This window comes from Canis lupus, chromosome 15, assembly GCF_011100685.1.
Source record: "Canis lupus familiaris isolate Mischka breed German Shepherd chromosome 15, alternate assembly UU_Cfam_GSD_1.0, whole genome shotgun sequence".
Classification (NCBI taxonomy): domain Eukaryota; kingdom Metazoa; phylum Chordata; class Mammalia; order Carnivora; family Canidae; genus Canis; species Canis lupus.
The window spans coordinates 24078061-24105021 of NC_049236.1; the positions used below are offsets into that span (position 1 = coordinate 24078061).

Here is a 26961-nt window from a genome sequence, read left to right on the forward strand (position 1 = left end):
ACCAGGCATCCAGATGAGCCAAATTTCCAAGGTTGACAAGCCCGTCTAAAGAAAACAGGATACACAAAATGTCTAATTATTGGCAGAACATGGGAGACAAATAAAAGTAGCTATAAAAGTAAGTGAGAAGAAGTAAACTCACATTTTAACAAATTCTTAAAAGCCTAGTATGGGCTCTCATGAGAGATCAGAATCCTGGGAGCTCCATGCCCAAGGGGAGTCAGCACCTGTCAACTACCAGCCCTTTAACAAGATGAGCTCAGCTGCTGCTTGGGGACAGGCATGAAAAAAGAAAAAGATATCTGCCCCTGGGAGTAAAGCGAGAACCTTTGTAACATCCAATGACTGATCTTGTTTTAATTTTTTTTAAAAAAAAGGCATCTGTCAAAAAAAAAAAAAAAAAAAAAGGCATCTGTCTATAGGAGATAGAAAGTCCCAAGCAAAGGTTGACTCTCACTAGGGAAAGAATATGAAACCCTCTCACTCACTGTTCACAGGCCAAAGGCAACTGCTACTGGGAGAGGTATAGAAATCCCCCCCCCCCCCCGCCAACCAGCATTGACACTAAGGAAAAGCTTCAATCCCAGGAATGTGCAATGATGTAAAGAAGAAGGCTATAGCTGTGGGAAAGGCAAGAAACTGGCTTGTGGAAACACCTACTGAATCAAGGAAGTCAGCGACCTTGGAGGTGGTATGAAAAATTCCCAGTCAGGAAGGGGCAGGAAAATGGAGAAAATGGAACCCAGTTCTCAGGCTTGGTGTACAGAGTCGGCTTCAGACCAAGATTTGAGGAGAACTGTGAAATTCCAGTCCCCTCTTCAATGGTTCCTACCATGAGCCTACAATGAGTAATGGGCAACTGCAATCTTTTGCTAAAGAAGATGCTAGAATGCAGAGCTTTCTCTCCATCTACCTTGTAGGACAGGCATATAGTGTTTTCCAGAGGTTGAGGGTAGAACAGAAACACTTTAACAGATCATTTGACATTCCAAAACTTGGATAAAATATAATATAGGTTCAGTTCAAAAACAGGAGACTTTTAAGCCTGTGTTGCAATGAAACAAATGAAGTTTGACTACCTATTGACTCAAATCCCACATCAATGGCTTGATAAGGAAGCATAACAATTTATGGACATAAATATATTTACCTCAGCTTGTTTTCATTTTCACATGTTTGTTATTCAATCAGTAATTAATTGCAAGGCATACAAAAGGGGGGAAAAAAGTTTGATGGAACCAGACACAGAAATCCAAGTTGTTCAAACACTGGAACTTTCAGTTAGAAACTTTAAAATAACAATGATTGATATATTGTTAAATCCAGTTTTTAAAAAGTGGATATTATATACAAAGTAAGAAATTTCAGCATAAACATAGAAGTCATAATAAAAGAAACCAATGGAAATGCCAGCATTAGACAGTATGCTCAATATCATTACTTATCAAGAAATGAAAACTAAAACTCTAATAAGACACCATGATATATTCATTAGAGTGACAAAAATAAAAAGGATTGACAATACCAAGTGTTGGTGAGAAGGTTGGAACAATTAGAATTCTCATACATTGTGTTGATGTTGCAAAATGATAAGCTACTTTGGCAAACAGCTTGCCAGTTTCTTATAAAATTAAAGATCACTTATTAGACAATCTAGAAATCCCACTTGTAGGTATCTTCTCAAAAGAGATTAATACGCATTTGAATATTCATAGCAGGTTTCTTCTTAATAGCGGGAAACTAGAGAAGTCCCTAACATATATCAATTGACAACTGTATAAACAAACTGTGATGTAACTATACAGTGGGATACTACTTAGTAATAACAATGAATATACTATTGATACAGGCAAAATTATGTAATAATTTCAAAGCTGTCATGCTAACTGAAAGTAGCCATACTATATGATTCCATTTATCTGAAATTCCAGAAATATCAAAATTATCCTCACAGACAGCAGATCAATGTCTGCCACAGTGCATGTATTAGGGTTTTGACTACCAAGGGACATAGGGAAAATTTTAGGGTAACAAGAATTTTCTGTATCTTGATTGTGGTCATGATTAAAAATTGATCACACTGTATACTTTGAAAATGTGAATTTTATTATTTAAATATTACACCCAAATAATTTTTAAATAAATGTATTGGATGCGTTGGCTGTAGTGTGTTATCAGTCTTTACCAAGGCTTCTTCCCAAGGAATTTTCAAAACTAATTTTACGTTTTTTTTCTTTTCTTTTCTTTTCTTTCTTTCTTTCTTTCTTTCTTTCTTTCTTTCTTTCTTTCTTTCTTTCTTTCTTTCTTTCTTTCTTTCCCTTCCTTCTGTCCTTCCTTCCTTTGTTTTTCTTTCTTTCTCCTCCCCTCCTTCCCTCCCTCTTTACCTTCCTTCCTTTTCTTTCTCCCCTTCCTTTCTTCCTTCCTTCTTTTCTTGTCTTCTGGATCTTAGAACTCCCAATGCATAAGAAGAAAAATCCACCTAAGTACAGGATTATAATCTATAGTCAACAGGAATTAGTAAAAGTTCTTGAACAGGAGAAGGAAATCAAATATACAATTTAGAAAGGTAAAACTAGACTTCATAATCAAGAATGATTGGTAAGGAGAAGGGAAGGGCACAAGTTAAGAAAACCCTATAATATTCCTTACATAACTTTTTTTTCTATTTAATTGCAAGGGGTAGATTAGAGATCAAAAGAGAATTTAAGTCTGGGGTCAGAGATTTTAGATTTAGCTGTCTATAGTGAAAGCTATGATATTTCTTAACCACTGTAAAAATGTAATTATATACAGAGAGACGCATATGACCAAGGACTGAATTTTAGGGCATGCTCACTTGGTTGCAGTGTGAGAAAGAAGAGGAGTCTTTCAAGGCAGGGCCAGAGCAGTATCAGATACTACAGAGAGAGCAAGGGAAATGAAGAATGAAATTAGATCAGTAGGATTCAATTACTACAGCTCCAAATATAATTTCCAAACATTCTGTTATAGTTTGGGAATAGAAATAATTTCATAGAAAATGAAAGAGAGAATGTGTTTGAGAAATTATAGCAGGAGGTATAATTTTGTAGTTTGAATCTGGTTGTATAGAAGAGATATAGACCCAAATTAGAGAGGACAGTATCATCTTATAGAAGAGTTTTAAGCACAGGTGCTATTTGAAAGTAGAGAAAGAGGAGTCAGCAGAAAGGAAGAGATTCCTGGAAGAAAAAGAACTATCTGAAGGTTAAATGTCTCTAGGGTACTGAAAGAGAAAGGAGAGGGATACTATAGGTGAAAAATATGAGAGATGGGAAAAAAGTAGATGGAAAGTAGAAAAGATTTATTCTTGCTTCAGGGGAAGTCTATAACATTTTTTCAAAAAACTTTACTGTTAAAAGAGTTCAATACCAATATATTGGTGTTACACATACATGACCAGAACTTTAAAATGCTGTTGCTTTTTTTTTCTTCCTTTTCGTTACTACCTCTCTCCTTCCTGTCAAGACCAGCTTCCAAGGTGAGTCAAAACTGTGTTGCTTTAATGGTGTTATGACTGAAGGCTACAAAAACTCAGAATCTTAATTACATTTACTAAAGGATTATCACAAGTCTTCACATAACAGTGCATCTGTGAAATGCAGGTTTGATTTTACATATGAGAAAACTGATGCTCTGTGAGAATATGTAGCTTGAGAAAAATCAAAGTGCTTATTAAAGTGATAAAATTGGGATTAAACCTTAGGGTCCTTTATTACAACTTATTTAACTGTGGTATAATAAATATTTTCTTTTGTTCTTTCCCTCAGTGAAACTAGAATCTATTATTGCCTTCTGAATGATAGTATTCCCTTGTGATTAATTCTAAAGAGGAGTTACCACAGTACAGTTTTGACATCCACCAAAAAAAGCCAGTTCCATTTCTGCCAAGATAGGATCATGGACAAGTTTGGTTTTTTTTGCTTTATTTTGTTTGTTTTTGTCTTTCTGAGATTCCCTTATTTTTAAGTAAAGGTATACTTCTAGACAGTTTGTAAGGCCCATTTCAGGTATACATCCCTAAGAGTCCAAAACTGGATTAATTGTTCAGCCATAGATGTGAACAAAGCTTTGGATTGGCTTTGGGTTTATATCCTCCTTTATGCATCACTTGGCTTTCATATATAGACACTTTTTTTTCCAAGTCATATCATTTGATCTGGTTATGAAATTAAGAAGAGAATGTATTGAGGTTTATTGCTCACAGAACCTCTCAAGAGCAAAGTGAACTAGGTTTGTGGTCTTACAAAACTGTCATTGGCAATTTGCTTCAGAATTCCATTTCTATAATGTATTCCTGGGGAAAATTTTTCTCAAGATGTTGGACAAAACGTCTTGAACTCTAAATCATTTGACTCGTAAATCCCTAATTTATATAAAAATAAATGTTATATATACTCTACTATAGTGAGGCAATAGAACTTGGCTCTCCATGTACATCTCTCTTCTTCTATAACATAACACTCCTGAGTTTTTGATCAGGAAGTTCCTTATATAATGTCCTATATTGCATACTTTTCCTCTAAATTGCTTCAATATTGTCTTGGACTTCTCTCTCCTCTCTACACTCCTTGTCTAAATGATCTTAACTATTCTCATACCTTTAAATAATATTTACAAACTCTCATCCCTGAAATTTAAATCTCAATCCATATAAATAACACACCTGTCAAGCTAAATAACATTCTCCTCCTTTCCTCCCCACAAATTTTTCTCTTCTTTCTGCTTCTTGTTTTGGTAAGTGTCATGATCATCTATCTAGTAGCTCAGGCCAAAACTTAAAGAGGCATTTTTAATTTTTCTGTCAAGACATATACTCAATTTATCAACAAGTCATCAACTGGAACTTCAAATTATACCTCAGCTCAGTTCACTTCTCTGTCACCACCAACTTAAATCAGACTCCCACCATCTCTTACCTGGACTCATACAGTTGTGCTTCCTGCTTCAATTCTTGTCCTTATTCCACTCATTTTTTAAGAGCATCCAGCATAATATTTTTAACACATAAATGTTATCATGTTATTCCCCCACAGAAAACTTTCCTATGAGTTCTCATAGCACTTGAGAAAAAAAAAAAAAAAAAAAAAAAACCAAACCCTATAAGACCCAATGTGATTTGGCTGCACGGAAAATTTCATATCACTTTCCTGTAGCTCATTAAACTTTAGTCATGTATGTTTAGGTCCTGTGCACTTTGACTTAGTTTCTTAAGGGTGCTGTAATGATTGACCACAACTTGGTAGCCTAAAATAATAGAAATTAAAAAAAATAATAGAAATTTATTCTCTTCTAGTTATGGATGCCGATTCTGAAATCAAATTGTTGGGAAGTTTTGCTATTTTTGTATGAAACTCTGAGAGAGAACCTGTGCTATGCTTTTCTCTAGCTTCTGGTAGTTCTCAGGAATCCTTGGCATTCACTGGTACGTAGGTACTTGACTCCGATCTGTCTCTAGCTTCTCTGTGTGCTTCTCTGTGTCCTCTCATCTTCTTATAAAGATACTCGTCTCTGGATTTAAAGCACATCTTAAATACAGGATGATTTAATATTAAAATGTGTTTTTTAATAAGGTCACATTCTAAGGTTCTGGGTAGACATGAATTTGGGGGGACAACTTGAATCCACTATACTCTTCTAATTATGTCATCCAGACCATTCATCATCTACTCTTTAGATGATTTATCTTTTTGCAGTCACTTTCTCAGAGAGACCTTCCTTATCTCTCATTCTTAATAATAGGTCCCTATTGCTGCCTTCACACTAGCCAAAAATGTCTAATCTCAGTGATATATTTTACATGACAAACACTTATATAGTATATATATGCATACTATATATAAATACATTCTAAATATAAATATTTAAATATAAAAGAAAACATAAATATAGTAACATGTTTGTGTGCATTGCCCATGTGCACACCCTGTGACCAGTTAAGAATATGAGAACATTTCTTTTTTTCTTTTTTTAATTTTATTTATTTGAGAGAGAGAGAAGGAGCAGAGAGAAAGGCAGAGGGAGAGGAAGAAGCAGACTCCCCACTAAGAAGGGAGCCCGACGGACGTGGGACTGGATCCCAGAACTTCAGGATCATGACCCGAGCTAAAAGCAAATGCCCAACCGACTGAGCCACCCAGCCACCCTGAACATGAGAACATTTTTTAATTCAACTTTGTCATCGTACTCAAAGAAAGCTATCAAGAAACAAACAAGATATTTAAGGAATGAAAAATAATAATTTAAAAAACCACCTGAGGAATAAAGAATACAAGGAAGAAGGAAAAGCAAATGAGCAGAAACATTTGTAAGTCGAAACAAGTGTCAAAGAGGGGTGCCTGAACTGGCTTACTGATAGAGTATGTGACTCTTCATTTTGGGGTCTTGATTTTGAGCTCCACATTTGGGCTAGAGATTACTTAAAAAATAAAATTTAAAAAAATAAACAAGCATCAAAGATAAAATGTGAGAATGGGAAGTAAAAGGAAAGACACAGGGCAAAAGCACTTTGTATTACATAAGTTGTTAAAAAAAAAAAAACCTAAAGTTCTAAAAAATTAGACTTTACACTGTGTATATACACCACATCCTCTTATCCATTCCTCCTCCATCAATGGACATCTGAGCTTTTTTCATATTTTGGCTATTGTGGATATATATATATATATATTAGAATATTACTCAGCCATCAAAAAGAATGAAATCTTGCCATTTGCAATGATGTGGATGGAACTAAAGGGTACGTTAAGCAAAAGAAGTCATAGAACGACAAATACCATATGACTTCACTCATGTGTGGAATTAAAGAAACAAAGCAGATGAACACAGGGGAAGGGGAGGGAAGGAAAAAATAAGATAAAAATACAGTAAGACAAACTATTAGAGATTCTTAACCATAGGAAACAAACAGTTGCTAGAAGGGAGGTGGTTAGGGGAATGGCATAATTAGGTGATGGGCATTGAGAAGGGCACTTGTAATGAGCACTGGGTATTATATGCATCTGATGAATCACTAAATTCTACCCCTAAAACTAATACACTCTGTTAACTAAAATGAATTTAAATATTTTTTAAATTAGACTTTCCAGTCTATTAATTTCAGAGTTAATACTATAGAGTCCTCTGATAGGATCAGCAAAAAATAACTTTCTTTTTTTGGCTTCAAAAAAAAAAAAAAAAAAAAAAAAAAACGAGCTTTCCACAGACAACAGCATCATAGAATCATAGAAAGGGAAAAAGGAAGGAAAGTAGGCTTTCCTATTAAATCCAACCTTTACAGAAGATAACAAGAGTTAGATGTGTGACAATGGATACTTTGATTGATGTATATATCTAATATCTAAATAAAACCCTCATACACTTTAGCAAAACCTGCATTTTTATAGTTATACTTTGGCAATACATTTGAATTCTTGTCACATCTTCAATATTAAATAAATGAAACTTCCTTTCAAGTATTTGAAGCAATCGTTCTTACTATAATATTCTGAAAATGGAATTTCTTCATGTCCAAATAAATATTTAAAACTGTTTGAATAGCATTCAAATATGTGAACTTAAGTTAATGTCTTGATGATTTTAGAATTACATTTCTTAAAGGCAAGAACATTGCATTCTTCCTGTGTTCCTTATGGCATCCAACCTCATCTAGTTTAGATTAGCAAATCAAGACTGCCATATAATCAAAAGAGCTGATTAGTGGTCCCAAAGAAACTGATCCATAACTAGAACTTTAAAGAGGGGAGGAAGGAAGGGAGTCTTAACTATACTCTTTTGCTTGGTACTAGCAATGTCCTCTAAAAACAATACCAGGTAAAGGCTATTTTATACTTGAACATTTTTGCATGTATTTTGTTTGGCTGAGAGAGATTAATTTCCAATATTAACAAACATAAAATAAACAAAACATAATTACAAGTAACAAGTTAAATATTTTAAAAGAATACTAATATAAGTCCTTCCCGAATTATTGTTAGTGATGTATGCATTTTGGTGATTTGTTTGTAGAATTAAAGTTCTGCAGAGAGTAGCAAAACAAAGAGGATATTACTTTTCAAATCTTCATTCTGGAGCAGCTTATCTTTTTACTTAATGAGTGCAAAGCTATTTTTGTACTTTTTTGTTTATCCATTTTAAGTATATATAAATACATTCATGTTTGCAAAATTTTTCATACTACTAGTTACCTGGGAAATATAATATTTTACAGTCTACTTATAATAATCCATCTTCTTTCTACTTTTAAAAAAACCAAATTAAGTCACACTTCCTTGAAAATTTTCATTTCATTCATTTCAGTGTTAGCCAAAAAATATCTGTGTAATTTAGCTATCAAAAAGGAATAATTATATTAAGTGAATCTTGAAAATTGGACACAACTCCAGCTGTTAAATATGGAGAGATGTGGAAAGCTATTATGTTTGGTTAAATAATAAGGAAGGAAATACAGAAGGGAGGATATGAGAAAAAATATTTATTATTAAATAGAAATAAAATAGAAATAAATTCAGATATAAATTTTGATAAGTATAAAGTAATTTGCATGTACTTCTGATGTGTAATTGGTCAGTATAATCTCTGTATAATGAATGCATATGGTGACCTGCCAATATTTTATTTATTTTTAAAGATTTTATTTATTTATATTTTTGAGAGAAAGCAAGGGGAGAGACAGAGAGGGAGGAAGAGGGACAAGTAGACTCCACACTGAGCCCCAACACGGGGCTCAGTCTGACCCTGAGATCATGACCCTGACCATGACCTGAGCCAAAATCAAGAGTCAGATGCTTAACTGGCTGCACCACCCAAGTGCCCCAAGAGCTGCCAGTATTTTAAAGGGAGTGATCTTTATGTGTGCACATGGACAGGGAAAAGAGTTGAGTTCCTAGTGAATATTAGTTCCTAAATAAATATTTGAATAAAATAATGACAGAGTAATTAATAAATAAGAAAGTTCACTTTAATTCTTAGAATGCTGAAAGTTTATCATATAAATCATTATGTAGTTAACATATTGATATTAAACCATTATGATATTAAATCATATGATCATTATATAAGAATATATTACAAATAAGTACTCAATTTTTATCTATATTTTGTCTATACCTATGTATATGATTATATGATTTTTCCTATTTAATTAACATGATGAATTACATTCATTGAATTGTGAAAGTTAAAATAACCTTGCGTTTCTGGAATAAACACAACTAGTTTCTGATGTCTTTATGTGTTGCTTCATGTAATTAGCTAATTTTAAGTTAATTTTTCAGGCTTTGCTTTAAGATTTTTCTCTCTGGCCTCACATGGCAGACAGACTCTAGGATGGCCCCATGTTCATCCCTTCCCTAATTTCCTCCCTTTGAGATGGGCAAAGTCTGTAATTTACTTCTAACTAAGAGAACGTGGCAAAGGTAATAGGATGTCATTCTCATCACTGTATATGTATGTGTATACCTGCACACAAGGTGTGTATATATATTACAGGCATACATATCAATAATTACATGACCTGGGAAAGGGAGCTTGACTCCATATCAAAATGCAGCCTAGCCCTCATCTTCATCACAGCCAGTTAAACCCTGACCAGAAGGCCCAGTTAAGCTATTCCCAAACTGAGATAATAAGTGTGTTGCTTTAAGCCTCTAAGGTTGTGGTAATTTGTTACATAGCAATATAAAACAAATACACCTCATAAAACAACTTGGGAAGTGTTTTTGTTTGTCTTTAAAGCTTTTAGTAGTTGGTATAATACCTTCATTAATAGGTTATAGAATCCATTAATGAAGCAATCTGGTCCTGTAGTGTTCTTTGTGGAGATTTTTATTTGAAAATTTGTTTCATAGTAAAATTATTACTTGTATTTCTTATTTCTTGTATTAAAATTGGCCATGGTATATTGTCCAGGAATGTCCTCATCTACAATTTAAAATTCATAAACATAAACTGTGTTCAAAAACCTTTCATTATATTTATTTGCACCTTCTCACTTATTATAGCAGCCTACCAGAGAGTTACCAGTGTTAAAAATTTTTTTCAACAAATCAACTTTAGCTTTATTTATTTATTTATTTATTTATACTCTTTTAAATATTTCTACCCTATTTTATTAATTTCTGCTACTTCTTTTCTTCTTATATTTTAGGTTTTATTTGCTTCTTGTCACTTAGCTTCATAAGATAAGTACTTACATCATCAATTTCTAAACTTTACTTTTTCTAATATATATATAAATATTGTAAATTTTTCTCTAAATGAGGCTTTAATTGCCTCCTATATGTTTCAATATGTAGTATTCAATATCACTGATATTTTTTTAAAGATTTTATTTATTTATTTGAGAGAGAGAAAAGATGAGCAGTAGGGAGGGGCAGAGAAAGAGAGGGAAGCAGACTCCCCACTGAGCAGGAAGCCTGCCATGGGGCTCAGATCCCAGACCTAGAGGTCATGACCTGAGCCAAAGGCAGACCACTTAAAGGACTGAGCCACCCAGGTGCCCTGTCAATATCACTGAATTAAAATTTTTTTTTTAATTTTCAAATTCTTCTCTGACAAGCAAACTATTTAGAAGTATCTGTTTTACCTTTCAAAAAGTATTTTCTATTTATCATTTTAAAATTTTATCTGTTTACTAATTTCTAGTTGAATTCTGCTATTGTAAGAAAATTTCAGCCTGATTCAATTCTTTAGAATTTGTTGAGTCTTCCTGTGTGACACACATTTGGTTATTTTGGAGAAATCAAGTATAGGGTTCTCTATAGATCACTAGACCATGCTTGTTTTTCCTATTGTTCAACTTATCATTATCTTTACAAATTTTATCTCCTTGTTCAATAAGATACTAAGACAAGTATTAAGATATTCCACTATGTGGGTGCCTAGGTGGCTCAGTAAGCTAAGGATCTGCCTTTGGTTCAAGTCATGATCCCAGGGTCTTGGGATCAAGTCTACAGTTGAGAATCCCTGCTCCGTGGGGTGTCTGCTTCTTCCTCTGTTTCTCTCCCCTAGACTCATGCTTGCTCATATATTCATGCTCTTTCTCTCTCTTGCAAAAATAAACAAAATCTTAAAAATTAAAATGTTACACCATGATCAAAGGCTTTTTTTATCTTTTTATTTCTGTTAATTTTTGTTTTCTATATTTTAAGTGTGTTATTAGATACACAAACTTAAAATTTTTTCAGTCTTCCTGGTATATCAATTTTTATGTTGAAGTATTTCTTTTTATATTTAATAATTTTTCTCTTAGACTATTTTCTGATATTATATAGCTGCATAGGCATTTTTTCTTAGTATTATACAACATATATTTTCTATCATTTTACTTTTGATCTTTCTTTATTCTTATATTTGCAATATCTTTTATAAACAACCATATATTTTTTAATTGATTCAGGCAATCTTTATCTCAAAATGACCCATTTTTCCCACTTAACTTTAATTCAATTACTTAAATGTCTTTATTTAAAAGTTAGAATAATGATGTTGGTTGTAATGTAAAATTGTAGTTAAGTTCTTGCTCTTTTAGAGAATGGTGAAGTAAAAGAAACGAAATCCAGTGCTTCTAAGTAAGCATAGCAGGAAGATTTTTCTCTAAGTTTGAAGAGAGAGCTGTCTACAGAGGGATAAAGTCATTGGATTGCCAGTTTTAATCTGTGATAAAAGAAAGGCAGAACAGAGAAAATGGCCAGGATTTTCCATAAAACTTCTCACCATACTCCAATAAAAATATAAATGATTACTATGAGTAAAATATAAGAATATCTGCAGAATTTGTTATGTAGCCAGAACAAAACTTAGAAATTTTCAGAAAACCTTTGTGGACTCTTTTGGTCAAATATTCGATTTCTGGTACTTTACCTTCCCAATTTCCCTAATACTTCTAGTTTTCTAAATATACTTCAACTGCTTCAAAAACCTTTTTGAAAAGTAATTTAATAGCCTATCATAAAATCTTTAGGACATATTTCTTATTATACTGTGTTCTTGAACCAACATAGACTTTAACTGAAAGTAAGAACTCTGCAGAATCTCAACTTTAATTTATTATGAATATATAATCATATTCCTTTTTAAAGTGCCTGCCACGGCTATAATTAATGTTAAGTGGGAAAAAAAGAATATACATGCAATTTCAAGCATTTACATTTTGCTGGTTCATGTTTCTCTGACTGTATGCATTGGAAAAAGAATATCTAGTTATAGAGGGGTAGCTAGAGCAAGTTGTTTTCCCTCCCATTAAGTGTTCCTTTACACAAGTTCCCCAGGTAGGGCTAGAAGGCAAGCAAACCTTAATGTTGCCTCCTATCCTCTGGAGGCCAAGGAGCGAAATGGGGAGGCTCTTAGCCAAAGACGTCTGCGATTTCTTACCCAGCCAAACTTTAATGAGTATCACAAATGGAAAAATTCTTAGAAAACTAGCTCTTTTCCATGTTGCCAAAGGAGACAGAGCATCACCTTCTTGGGATCCTCAGAAAAACAAAAGCAGCAGCCCTGGAGCTGAGCAAGTCCTGTCACCTGAGGATATCTAAAAACTAGTCTTCATTTCATATTCTTAATAACTTTGGGAATTAAATATACTTATGCACTGTAAACAGGTTGCAGCAGCCAGCTTTATTAGTTGCTAAAGGCTATATATAGAATTGAACTACTTTTAGATACCAGGAAAAGAAAGACCCTTGATTTCCTTCCTTCCAGAATAAAAGTTTTAATTTAATGCAAATTAGCTCTTTAAGACCTGGTTCAACATTTACCTTTCAAAACAATCTTCTAAAAAAATAAAAATTAAATACCCAAAATACACACTTACTACAATTATTGCCTATAACACAAAATTATGTATCTCTATACCTCTTCTTATACTTATTAATCATGTTTTTAAAAGAAGCAATTGGAAGCCAGTTAGAGTGCAAAAATCTATTGCACTGAGTTGATATTGTTTCTAAAGTGCCTAGAATAGCACTAAATACACAACAGGCATTACAAATATGCTTTCTAAATAAACCTTTATTTTTACTTTATATTTCTCACATTTTAATGAGCAATTATATGTATAAAGCTGTATTCATCCATCTGTCTTTTCAGATAAACATTCTAAATTATAAGCATCTTTGATCAAGAATAAAAATAGTTACACTTTATTGTGTTAGATAAGAACAATCTAATTAGAAACCAGCCTCTTGTTTAGTCAAGAACTCAAGAGACCAAAAAAATCTGTTCTGTCTTTTGTAGGAAGAAATATATATATAAATATATACGAATATATGTGTTACATATGTTTTACACTTATTAGATATGTTTATATGTTATATGTAAATATATATATACTTATATACAAATAAACACATTTACATATAACAGTAATAGAGAAAAGAAGGCAAGCACAAAGGAACAAATTATAAATGTGGTTGAAATTATTTTACTCTTTTGGGCAAAGTTATGATAGATATTTTGGAGAGCAAAGATAAAGTAAATTAATTCATACTGAACTTTATATAATCAGAAAACAGTATATCAATATATATTTCGATGTTTTATATCATTAACAAAATAATTAACAAAAATAATGTATCTTTGCAATAATGTACGTTCAATGTAAGTTTTTTTCACACATTAGTTCCCCCTCAAAATTTTTTCAAGTAACTTTTTTCTTATAATTAGAAATAAACAGTAAGTACCAAGACTATTTCTAACAAGGAATTGTTTCATTACTTTGAGCTTCTCAAATAATGACCTCTACTGGAAAAATCATTTCGAAAATGTTTCTTACCACATTAATCATTAATAAAACAATATGCCAAAAGATCTCATAAATGTTTCCCATATTCAGTATTGTTTTAAACCCAACTTTCAGATGTTAGCCTATAATTCATCTCTTTCCTCACTTTCACACTTAACACAAACCTTTGAATGTAGGAAACCACTTTCTAATGTCCGTTCTAATTAAATAATCTGATTGTGTTGAAATATAAATGCTTAAGTAGTTCTATTCAGTAATGTATTAATGAATAGGAAATAACGTAACATGGGAATCATGTTGCCATATATGCCACTGTCACATTACTTTCACGATAAAACTCCTCTGTATGGACTAACTTTCAGTATTTTGGCTACACAATCATGCCATCAACATTTTAACTAACCATTCTGACAAGATAAAAATATTAATTGATTACAATGAAATCAATTCCTTTCTTTCCTATTCCCCATCCACTCTGGTATATACCAACCTCCCAAAGAGAATGTCCTTTGCGGTTCATCAAATGACTGGGTTAAACTGATTTTAAAATAATTTACACAGACTATTGCTTTTCCTTCTCTAGTTAACATATGGCATACAACCTAAGCCAGTTCTTTGCAATGATCCACATTATTTAATGAAGACTTTCATTTATACAAAACAATTATAGTGGTGAACACTAACACAAGCTTTGCACATACCAATGATTACCTGAAGTATTCTCTGTGTAGTAACTGACTAAATATGACCACCCTGTGAAAGAGATTCTATTTTTACCCTCATCATACAGTTTAGGAAACTGAGGCACAAAGAAGTAAATAACTTGATCAAGATTGCATATACTTAGCAAAAGGCAGAGCCAAAAATTATATTGAGCCCACTTTCCAGAGCCCATAATCTAAATTACTACATCTTATGCTATTTTCCATGGATTACAAAACAATTCAAATATAGATTTACATAAAATATAATTTCTATATTACATTGTGTATTTATCTAAGTTTTGTTTATTTTTGGTAAATTACAGTCTGAGTGGCATCTATATGTACACTTAGTATGAATCTTTATGGAAACTTACCTACCAGTTAACCTTTCTCATCTTTGTGGGACACACAAAATGTTAATCCTTCTAAGTCACCAAGTTTCTCTAGCACCTTTATCCTATAGTGTTTTCTGTGTTTGCTCGTCTGTACCCTACTTTTCACTCTTATCTTCCCCTCAAATTTTTCACTGAGACTTCTGGAACCTCTATTTTACAGTAAACAATCTTTCCGGGACACCTGGGTGGCTCAACGGTTTAGGGCCTGCCTTCAGCCCAGGGCCTGATCCTGGAGTTCCGGGATCGAGTCCCACATCGGGCTCCCTGCATGGAGTTGCTTCTCCCTCTGCCTGTGTCTCTACCTCTCTCTCTTTCTGCGTTTCTCATTAATAAATAAAATCTTTAAAAAAAAAATCTTTCCTGTCTATTTTATCACGTTTTTGAAGGAGGCCACCATCACTTTATCTTAACTGAATTTATATGGCTTCATGGGTAGCACCAAGATGATTTTGCCCATAATTTCTTAGCTCATTTCCGAAAGTAAAGTTGGCAACTTTCTTGAAAACCATTAGAATTTCCAATCCATTACACCTCCAGTCTCAAGTAAAACCATCTCTACTTGGAGACTCACACCATCTCACTAGTTCTTCCCTGCTTTACCCTTCCTTGTCATTAATAACTATAAATGACATTCTCTTTCCACAATATAAATGACTTTATTTAATGAGCTGAATTCAATTTAAATGAGTAACTGCATACAAGCAACAAATCTAAACAAATACAAACTTCAATTTTCATCCATCCTTGCTACTAAATATGCTTTGTCATATATTTCCTCCCCATATCCGACTGCTTGAGCTTGAGCATGTTCAGAGCTTTCTGATCACTTAGAGTTGTTAAGAATAAGGTTTTTTTAGGATTTTAAGACTGTTTCAAGTTAATTTATATCCTAATACAGCCCTGTATCAAAACTGTAATTTTTTATTCAGCTCAAAGATTCCCTGATCACTCCAACTTAGGACTGAGGAACTTGTACTGAAAAGAGAAAAATGATTCTTTTTTTTTTTTCACTTGTCTTCTGTCTTCCTCATAGGTCTTCCTTCTAGATTAGGGCAGGGATATGAAAAGAAATTACAGAAAAAAATAGGCCAAGTCTTATATGACTGGTGACTTATATGCGCCAGATGCCTAAATATTAGATTTTTAAATTGGGGTTCATTAATGAATTATTTGGACTATGGGGACACCCCATACTACACAGCTTATTGACAAAAGCATTTTGTTATTTGCACTCTGACTACTTACCTCTCCTCACATCTGTTTCTGTCTTTGGTGGAACATTTGAATTTTTTTTTGGTCTTAATACCAGGTCCTATTGTGGTAGAAAGTAGCCATCTTATGAAGGATCCCATTATCCTTCTACCCCATCAACCTGTTCCATGGGAAGCTCATGCAGCTTTCACAAATCAAACTAGATGTATCAGCCACTCCTACCTAGACTCCTTTCCACTGCCCTGACTTAGGGTAAGTCTAACCATGCTTCTGCCATCCAAATTTATTAGACAGGAAGCAAATATCTAATTCATTGATTATGCAGTCTTCATATTTCAAGAGATACACATTAATTTCTCTCTCCTTCCTTGCTTTACATCTGTTCTATGGGACCACCTTCTGATTTAGATGCTGAATAAATATCTAAACATGGACATACCATTGGCTCCTTCTTTGAGTCATTGTTTTGGGTTCACCTTCATTTAGAAGGTGATTTAGAAGAGGCACACCCTTCCCTCTTTCAGAGAGTAAAAACCTACATATAGCACTCCCTACAGCTGAAGTTCTGTTGATGCCTTTCTGGCTATGTCTTACACTCAAAGTGATGATTCACTGTGGCAAAACTGATAGTACCTCAATTTTCACTTAGTAAGTCTGTGGTGAGTATGTCTAGCACTTCCCCATAGAATGTGGGGATATTTATCACCAATGGTACTATGGTTTGGGGCTTTAAGTAGTACTTTGAATCAAGAATGCAAATTTCATTTCTTATCTTTTATATTCCCCCTTTTTTGGCCTCCCTTATTTACTGAAGTTTTCAATACCTGATTCACAGTTCTACCTTCTGAAGACCTGTTAACATTATCATTCTTGGTGCATTCATTTATTAAATACTTACTGAAGGCCCATTGTGTTCAAAGCATTACAAATGCAGTTGTAAACCAGAATGAAATATCCTTAAAGGGGCTTATATAGAGTGATATTAAGCAAGATAAATAAATGAGATATACAGCATCCAAAATATATCCTTCTGGTTTTCTATTGCTGTTATTTTTCTCAGTGGCCAATAACTGAATTTATCCTTGAGTCCTATTTCTTTCCCCCACCATAAGGTTCTGTTAATACTGCTTTTGTATGGTTTTTATTCTCTGTTATTTTAATTCTTGCTACCATTACCACAGTCTGAAGTACACCCTTGTAATCTCATTACAGAATTATTATAACATTCTTAATCTCTTTTTCCATGCAGTATTCTTCTAGTTATCACTTGAAGCACACAAATATAATCATATAAATCATGTGCTTAAAATGTGTTTGTTCTCATTCATTCATTCAAGAAATATATATTGAGGAACTCATATAACAGGTATTTATTTGTAGATCTTTGGCTGTAATAGTGAACAAAAGAGGCAAAGTCTCTCACCATACAGAGTTTTTATTCCAGTAGAAGAACACAAACAATAAACACATAGGGGCAAGAAAAGAATACTGGGGGCTCATGGATGACTTGTTAAAACAGCATTTTAAGAGAAACCCAAAGAAAATGAGGGAGTAAACCATGGAGATATATGAGGAGGGAGCATGGCAAGCAGAAGGAATAACAGCAAGTCCTTGCCTGGGTAAAATGTAGCAAATTGTTGGTACAACTGAAATGGAAGGAGCTATGGAAAAATTAAAAAGTAGAGGAGTTCCTAAAAGTACCTGGAACCTAAGAGAAGGGCCTTAGAAACTACTCCATTGGCTTTGGGGATTTTATCCTGATGGGAAACCAACAGTGATTTAAGCCTAGATAAATTTAAGCCTAAATTTATCCTGTTTGGTTCACTGAGCATGTGCATGTGAGAAAGGATAGCGGCTTTGACCAGACTGGTAGTTTTGTAGGATATGTGAGAACTGGTTGGATTCTAGATAAATTATGAAGGTGGAACCTACAAAATGACTTTGGATCTTGATTTTTTTGAAATAGTAGCCATGAACTGATACGGGGAAAACTGCAAGAAATCTATAGAGTAACAAAGAAAATCAGAAGCTCGGTTTTTAACTTGTTATGTTTTAAATTCCTTTTTTAATGTATACAAGGATATGTTGGGATACACAAGTCTGAAGTTCAGGGAAGTGCCAGTCTACAGATGTAAAAACATTCCATTATTAGAGTCTAAATGGCATTTGAACTGTAAAATAGGTTAGGATTACCAAGGGAGTAAATGTAGTAGGAAACACTGCAAGACCCACAGAAATGATCCATCCAACAGTGGCCTCTCAGTTTCCTGGTTTCACCAGTTCCCAGCTTCATTCCCTTGGTACTTCACCCATTTCCATGACCACAATCTGGGTCTTATTATCACTTGGAAATGTTTTGGTCCTGAAATGCTTATTAAATTAAGCATCTTAGTCTCTCACCATAATCTCCTACTCCTTTTCCTACACCCACTGTACCTGTTTTTCAAGTTTATTGAGAACTTTGAATCCTCTGTACCTATTTTCACTGCAATTCTTATTCAGCTTAGACTCTTAGATTCAGCTAATATTCTCAATTATCTTGTCCCACGGGGCCTTCTATAGCAATGGTCTGTCAGAATAACTCGAAACTAAAATGGTTGTAGGCATTTTCCTTTCCAATGCCTGAGCTACAGGGCACCGCTGGAAGTAAAAGAAAACATACCTTTGAGTCACATAACCACTACAAACTCACTGCCTACAACCACAAGTGGACTCCTAACACTTTCCAGTATTCCACCTGTGGTTTACATAGTTCTCCCATAACCCATAATGGCTAGATAAATCTTCTCTATTCTTGAGATACCTTATCCCATGATTCTGCTACTATCAGCTAATTAGCTCCTTTACACTTTGTGAGGAAAATAGAAACCATTAAATGGAAATTTTCAACTTCTTAAGACCTCCACCTATGAATGTTTTTAGAAACATATTTTTAAAAAGAATCTTTTCTTTCTCACTCATTTCACATTTGAGGACACACTGCTCTTTCTCTATAACAAACCCTGGAGTCCATCTTTTTTTTAAAGATTTTATTTATTTATTCATGAGAAACACACAGAGAGACAGAGAGAAGCAGAGGGAGAAAGTCTCCAGGCAGGGAGCCCGACATGGGACTCGATCCCAGGTCTCCAGGATCACTCCTTGGGCTGAAGGTGGCACTAAACCGCCAAGTCATCAGGGCCACCCGAGTCCATCCTTTTTTCCTCACTTTGTGCTCTAGCAATTAATTTCTCTTTTCTCAGTAAATTCTTCTCCCTTTTTATGTGCTTTCCATATGTTTCAACACACTCAGCCTCATATCCTATATTAGCTATTGCTCCCTCCCACTTCTTTCATAATTGAGCTGTTGGAGATTATTTTCTATAGCCACAGAATCCAATTCTTTTCTATTTCATCTTTCAGGTCACCGGAAATTTGATTCTAACTAAATTAACTCCACTAAAATTACTCTAACCTAAATCACTCACTATCCTCTTGTCGCTAAATAAAAATGGGCACTCTGTTCTTCTTGAACTCCCAACATCATGAAACTGATAGAAATTCTTTAACCACCTTCTCTTGACCTTAGTAATTTGGATTCCACATCCTCCTGGTATTCCTTCCTTGTACTCATCTCTTATTTTGTCTTTTTCGAGGCATACTCTCCCATGATGTTTCCCTTTCCTCTGATCTTTACTTAAATGTTTTTCTTCCTCTGAACTTTATTACGTACTCTCTTATTTTCTCACTTGGACTACACTTCTTGGAGGGGACATCATCAACTCCAATGGCTTCAATTACTAACCATTCTACATGTCCAAAACAATGGCTATAAATGAGATCTTACCTTTAAATTCCAAAATCACTCATATATTCCCAACTTAGCTCAATTTAATGTGTTAAAAACTGACCTCATCATCCCCATTTCAAAAGTGTTCTACCTCACAGAATTCTTGCCTCTACATATGGAACTTTATTCCACTCAATGGCCAAACCAGAAAGTTCAAAGGTCAGCCTTGACTTCTCAGTAAGTCTCACACTCTTCCCTCTAAACAATCCCTTATTCTTAAGTATTCACTAGGTCCTTATTATCTCATCAATCAGTCCATTCTTCTCCATTCTCACTGTCACTCTATAGGTTCATATCAATCATTCAGTGTGTTATTCAAAATGTTGATGTTCTCTTCTGGTATACCGCCCTCGGTTAGTTTTATAATTCAGTGGGGTAGACACACATACACACACATTGAAATTACCATTTTTATTATCTTTCTTTTGGATGACTACAAGAGCCTTTCACTTGTCTCTTTCCTTTAGATTATTATCTAAATCACTCTAGTAGAGTCGAAAGAAAGAAAGAAGAACGAAAGAAAGAAAGAAAGAAAGAGAGAGAGAGAGAGAGAGAAAGAAAGAAAGAAAGAAAGAAAGAAGAAAGAAAGAAAGAAAGAAAGAAAGAAAGAAAGAAAGAAAGAAAGAAAGAAAGAAAGAAAGAAAGAAAGAGAAAGGGCTTTTAAAGGAGAGAGCTGATTAAGACTCTAATGGTTCCTCATTCTTAGTATAGAGAATAAATTCCATGAAATATCTCATGTCCTTGCCCCAGCCTAAACTAGCCTTCTGTTTTCACCACTAGCTCCCACACTCCAGCTTATTTCATACTCTAGCCACAGTAATTTATATTTTCTTTTTTGACCTATGTATACACTGTTTCCTCTGCTTGAAATGCTATGCCCCACTTTCCTCAGTTAGCAAAGTTCCACTTAGCCTGTAATTACCAAGTTAGACAGCATTTCCTTCTATTCATCTTCTTTGAGTTCACTCCCCAAAACTGGATTATATGGATTCTCTTTCTTATTTTCATTTTATCCTGTGTTTACATTGTAATTATTTTACCAACCTGTCTACTATATTGCAAGATTCTGAAAGGAGAAACTATGTATTTTATATCCCTCTATTTCCAAATCCTAAACAAATGTCTAGCACATAGTGTACCCTCAAATACACACTAAATTTTAAATAAACAGAGGAATGAAAGTAAGTAATATAGCAACATAAGGTCTAGGTTGAGAGAAATTATATCAGATCGCAATTCAGATTTGCATTTTTTATTACCTTACCTTTTGCAGCAAATAAGTAAAACATTGGGGTTTTTTGAATAATCAATTAAAATTGGTTTTAGAGACTTTTTTTAATTTTAAGACCATTTACAATTTGAAAAATGTATAATCTGGTCTAAACAGCATCCCTCGGGAAAATAAATTTGTTTCAAATTCTGTGGAGTGTTTACCCAAATTGCTAAGAATCATCAGGAAGACATTAAAATGAGAACAGAAAGTACAAAAATATGGAATGTACAATTCTGGTTCCTCAACGGGAAAAAAAATAATAGAGCTAGAGAATGTTCAGGACAGTATACATATCAAACCCAAGGATGGGAATTAGATGAGTATTCACTTATTCACCACATTTTAGAAATAAAAAGAACCATTTGGATAAAGGAAAAAGAACATTTATAAGCACTAAGTTCTATAAGAAGCAAATTTATAGATCTTATTATTCCAAAGTAACAAACAGAAAAACAAATAGAGAAGGAGCTGCATAGCTCCAATGGCATTATTGCTATTGGTTCTGGATGAGGCAATGAGGTAAACATCCAAACACTGATAATAGCACTCTGAACTAATATGACACTTCCACATTGAACCAATGTGTATGTTATAGTGAGAAATATTCAGAAATGTGTTTCATGTGGTCTAGGGTTTGTCCACATTACTCTTTCTTAAATTTTGTCCAAGTTGACTCTTACAAAGAATCAGAAATGATAAGAAAGTATATAGCTGACTAATACTTAGACATTTCTTACACCAAATTACAAAGAAAAACCTTCCTCGTTGTATCTTTTAGTCTGTATGGGCCTGTTGTCATTAAACTTAAGTTCTGTGGCCAAGCTGAGCTACTAAATACCAGTTGTAGATTGAGAACCAGCCCGCAGTCTGGGACAAATCCTGGCTCCTGATGGATGGATCAACACTTCTGAGTCTCTGGTTCTTGGGCAAAAGACTTGACAGTGATCTATCACATGGACCTACAAACCCACAGCTCTCCAGTACCAAGTACAGCTAGTATATCTGACTAGGATGTTTATGTCTTGTGCCCCAGATTTCAGTATTCAAAATCCTCTTGACTATCTGAAGCTGTGTTGTTTATACCTTATCCTGGCCTTCTTAACTGTTGGCTGAAAACTCATCACCCTGATACCTTATAGTTCACCAGTTTTTTAGACATTTTAATGTTATTATTTAAAATTCAAAACACCATGCATGGATGTTGTACTTTGACAAATGGTTTATCTGCAACTATAGAAATGATCATATGGTTCTTATTTTTTCTTTTATTAATGTGGTAGGTCATGTTGATTGATTTGCAAATGTTAAATCACCTTTACAACCCAGGAATAAATCTCACTTCATTGTGGTGAATGATTTTTTAATGTATTCTTGGATTTGGTTTGCTAATATTTTGTTGAAATTATTTGCATTCATGTTCATCAGGGATATTGGCCTATAGTTCTCTTTTTACTTAAAATGTTTTAAGAGTTTTTATCTGGTTTGGTATCAGTGTAATGCTGGCCTTATAGAAAGAGTTTGGAAGTTTTCCTTCTCTATTTTTTGGAATAGTTTGAGAATAGATATTAACTCTCTTTAAATGTTTGGTAGAATTTGTCTGTGAAGCCATCTGGCCCTGGACTTTTGCCTTTTGGTAGATCTTTTATTACTGATTCAATTTCTTTGCTAGTTATTGGTCTGTTAAGGTTTTCTATTTCTTCCATTTCACTTTTAGTAGTCTATAGTTTTCTAGGAATTTACCTATTTCTTCTGGGTTTCCCAATTTGTTGACATTTAGTTTTTTATAGTATTCTCTTATGACTATTTTTATTTCTATGGTACTGGTTGTTATTTCTACTCTCTTATAAGTGATTTTCTTTATTTGGGGTATTTTTCTTTTTAATAAATCTGGGTAGAGGTTTATCAATTTTATTAATATTTTCAAAGAACCAGTTCCTAGTTTCATTGATCTGTTCTATTTTTTTCTAGATCATTTATTTCTGCTCTAATTGTTATTAATTTCTTCCTTCTTCTAGCTTTGGGTTTCATTTGTTGTCCCTTTTCTAGCTTCCTTTTTTTTTTTAAGATTATTTATTTTTATTCATGACAGACTCAGAGAGAGAGAGAGAGAGGCAGAGACACAGGCAGAAGGAGAAGTAAGCTCCATGTGGGGCACCTGACGTGGGACTCGATCCTGGGTCTCCAGGATCAGGCCCTGGGTTGAAGGTGGTGCCAAACCTCTGGGCCACCGGGGCTGCCCCCTTTTCTAGCTTCTTTAGGTGTAATGTGAAATTGTTTGAGATATTTCTTGCTTCTTAAGGTAGGCTTGTATTGCAATATATTTCCTGATGCACCCCAATGTTTACAGCAGTATTATCTATAATAGCCAAAGGAAATATGGGATATATACACACATGACACACAGAGATACACACACACTCTGGAATTATTACTCAGCCATAAAGAATAATGAAATCTTACCATTTCCAACAACATGGATGGAGTTAGAAAGTATTATGCTAAGCAATATAAGTCAGTTGGAGAAAGACAAATGCCATATGATTTCACCTATACGTGGACTTAAGAAACAAAACAAATGAGCAAAGAAAAAAAAAAGAGAAGCAAACCAGGAAACACACTCTTAACTATAGAGAACAAACTGATGATTACTAGAGGGGAAGTGGGCGAGGGATGAGTTAAATAGGTGATGGGGGGGATCCTTGGTGGCTCAGCGGTTTAGCACCTGACTTTGGCCTAGGAAATGATCCCAGAGTCCCAGGATCGAGTCCCACATCGGGCTCCCTGCATGGAGCCTGCTTCTCCCTCTGCCTGTGTCTCTACCTCTCTCACTCTCTCTTTTTCTCTGTCTCTCATTAATAAGTAAATAAAATCTTTAAGAAAAAAAATAGGTGATGGGGGTTAAGGAGGGCACTTGTGAGCATCAGGTGTTGTATGAAAGTGTGGAATCACTTTATTGTACACTTGACACTAATATAACACTGTATGTTAACTGGAATTTGAATAAAAACTTAAGAAAATTTAAAACACTATGGCAAATGGTATATAGAAAAGCACTAATTTAACTCAGTGATATTCTTTCTCTTTAGATTTTAATTAATTATTTTCTTTCACTTTATTTTTATATGTAAAGGTATGCTATGTTTTTACACTGGAGATTAACTTATCCAATTTTTGCAAATGAAAAATCATATGCTAAATGTAGACTATGTCTGATACAATTTTTCAAAGGCAGTTTTAAGGTAATATTAAACGTAATATTTTTCTAATATTTTTCTATTTTTCTGTCATCCAAATGATGACAGAAGGGTTTTTTCTTAAGATAACTGTGCTTTAGAAAAATCTGTAAATTCTATTTACTGAACCAATTAATTTTCAGTTTCTGAAGATAAAAATCCTTCTTGAAATCCTTTTCAGAGGAAGAAAGACATCATAAAACCTGAATTGCCCCTGAAAAATCATAAATGAATGATTCTCCCATTCATTATCAGTACATTATTAGTACATCATTGAGACTACTTGAGTTTTCAAAAAAAAAGTTAACTAAGATTTATTGTTAAAAATATTAATGTAAGCTATATTCTTGGAGATCCTCAAATTTATTCTTACCAGGCATGCAAATTTACTTATAATGAATTTGCAAATGTACACGTTTTGTACATATATACTACTTAAAATAATACAAACTTCACTTCCTTTTCATGCTTCAGAAATAATATGTACCCACAGAAAATAATCCATTATTTAAATATGCCATTTATATTACTGAGATTTCTGTTAAACTGGTCAAGAAATTATTTCACAGCTATGCACCATTGTGGTGGCATTGTGAGGTGCCATTCCTTCAGCACTTTATATATTCTGTATAATGAGAGGAAAAATATAGGACCCTAAATTTCTTACCAATAAAAATTTCATCATAGGATGGTTTTAATAATATATTACAAATACTTATACAAAAAACATAACTGTAGAAATGGACAATAGTATTTAGATGATCTATCATATAGATATTTTTTAAATAAAGGAAAATTATTCAAATGGATTTAGGTTATAATTAATGTAATCGCACTTTCAGTTTTCTAGGTTGGGGGAAATCAATAGCTTCATTCAAAGTCTTATTCTTAAAAAAATAAAAGTTTTATTCTTGAATGTCTGAAGTAACACTAGATCCTACTACCATTTCACCTCTACTTAGACGGCTTTATATAAGTTTTATACTGGACTAAAAAATGATTTTATTACATAGCTTTTCAAGTAATACGTTTTAGATATCTCTTTAACAATGGGCAGTGCTAAATTTATGTGTACTGTTAACCCCCTAATTAGATTGCCTAAGGTCACATATCCTGAAATTTGCATGATGTTTCTCACTCTGCAAAAAGGTAAAAAATAAGCACAGTCTGAATTTCAGAAATGTAGGCAATAGTATAAAAATATCCAACATCATGGTAGGACATGGCCAAGAAAGAATCTTTATTTCACAATATTATAAACTACACACACACACACACACACACACACTTCACTTTTACCTATTGGGAATAAAGTTGATGAAGCTTGCCTTCTGTACACCAACTTTCCTTTCTGTGATCTTTTTTCCTTTCAAGAAGTTTCTTCAACAACTAGATTTTATACCCATTTAATCTTTCATATTTGGAAAATGTTTTCTTGAAAGGATATGATTAACTTATTTTAATACATAAATAATGAATAAGATTTTATCACCCCTTGTGGAAGAAAGGTATTTAATTTTTTATTTGAACCAGGGACAAATCCTTTTAAAACCAATTGATCTCTAATTGTGGAATTCTTTTAGGAATCTGTGGACACGTGAAGGTGGAATTTTGAAGGAAATGGATTTACTCTTCTAATAAAAGTTGAATGCTATGCACAAACACCATCCCAGGCAGGTGAGTGAAATTACATCACATAAGCAGTCACCTACAGTACTTAAATAGAGGGCTGGCCATAAATCTTGTCACAATATACTGGCTGGTTGACTTAACATTTCATCTTGCTTTATGCTGTAATGTAATAGGTTCAGGGTCTAAATATAAGCAGCTATCTGAAGACAATACCTTTTTTTCCCTACATAAATTCAGAGAATGAAAATAAAAGGAAGGCAAAAGACTAAATATATGCTGTTTAGCCTATTTTAGAAGCAACTTGATGATTAGACAACATCATGAGACACAGGAAGGAGACAGGAGAGAAAGAGATCCCATTGAAAGTTATCTTTTTAACATCTCACTGGTGTTTTAATGTGATTATGAACTTCACCTAGTTACCCAGCTAAAATTGACAACATTGGGTTCTGTGTGTTCACCATTAAACCTCACTCACAGTGCTAAGTGAAAAGCAAACAGTGATACAAATTTATGCATTGACTCTCTGTTGAAATAGATTAAATCTTACTACTTTAGATATACACCATGAACTCATGTTTATATTTCAATGTTATCTTAATATTTTCTGAAAGCAGATAATCACAGAGAGAACTAAGATGTTCCAATACTAGACTATCAATCTCTTTTTATTGCTTAAAAATAACAAACCTTTAAAATTTTAGAATACTTTCTCTTATTTTCCAGAAGATCCCTGGATAAAGTAGAAAAGAATAGTAATATCAAGAATAAACACTGTTGATAAAATGGGCCAATAAAATCATTTTTCTCAGTAACTAGAAAATATATTGCAACCCAAATCACACATTCATATGTAAAATGCTAAACCCTCAAGTTCCAAAAGTTATGGTGTAGCCCATAGGACATAGAGTATTTACATATTCT

General features: G+C 33.6%; 1 protein-coding gene across 22 annotated transcripts in view; it reads right to left on the minus strand.

Annotated features, from left to right (window-relative positions):
* The window catches only part of PPFIA2 (PTPRF interacting protein alpha 2), a 469116-nt gene that overhangs the window by 358239 nt on the left and 83916 nt on the right, over positions 1 to 26961 (minus strand). The window lies entirely within an intron of this gene.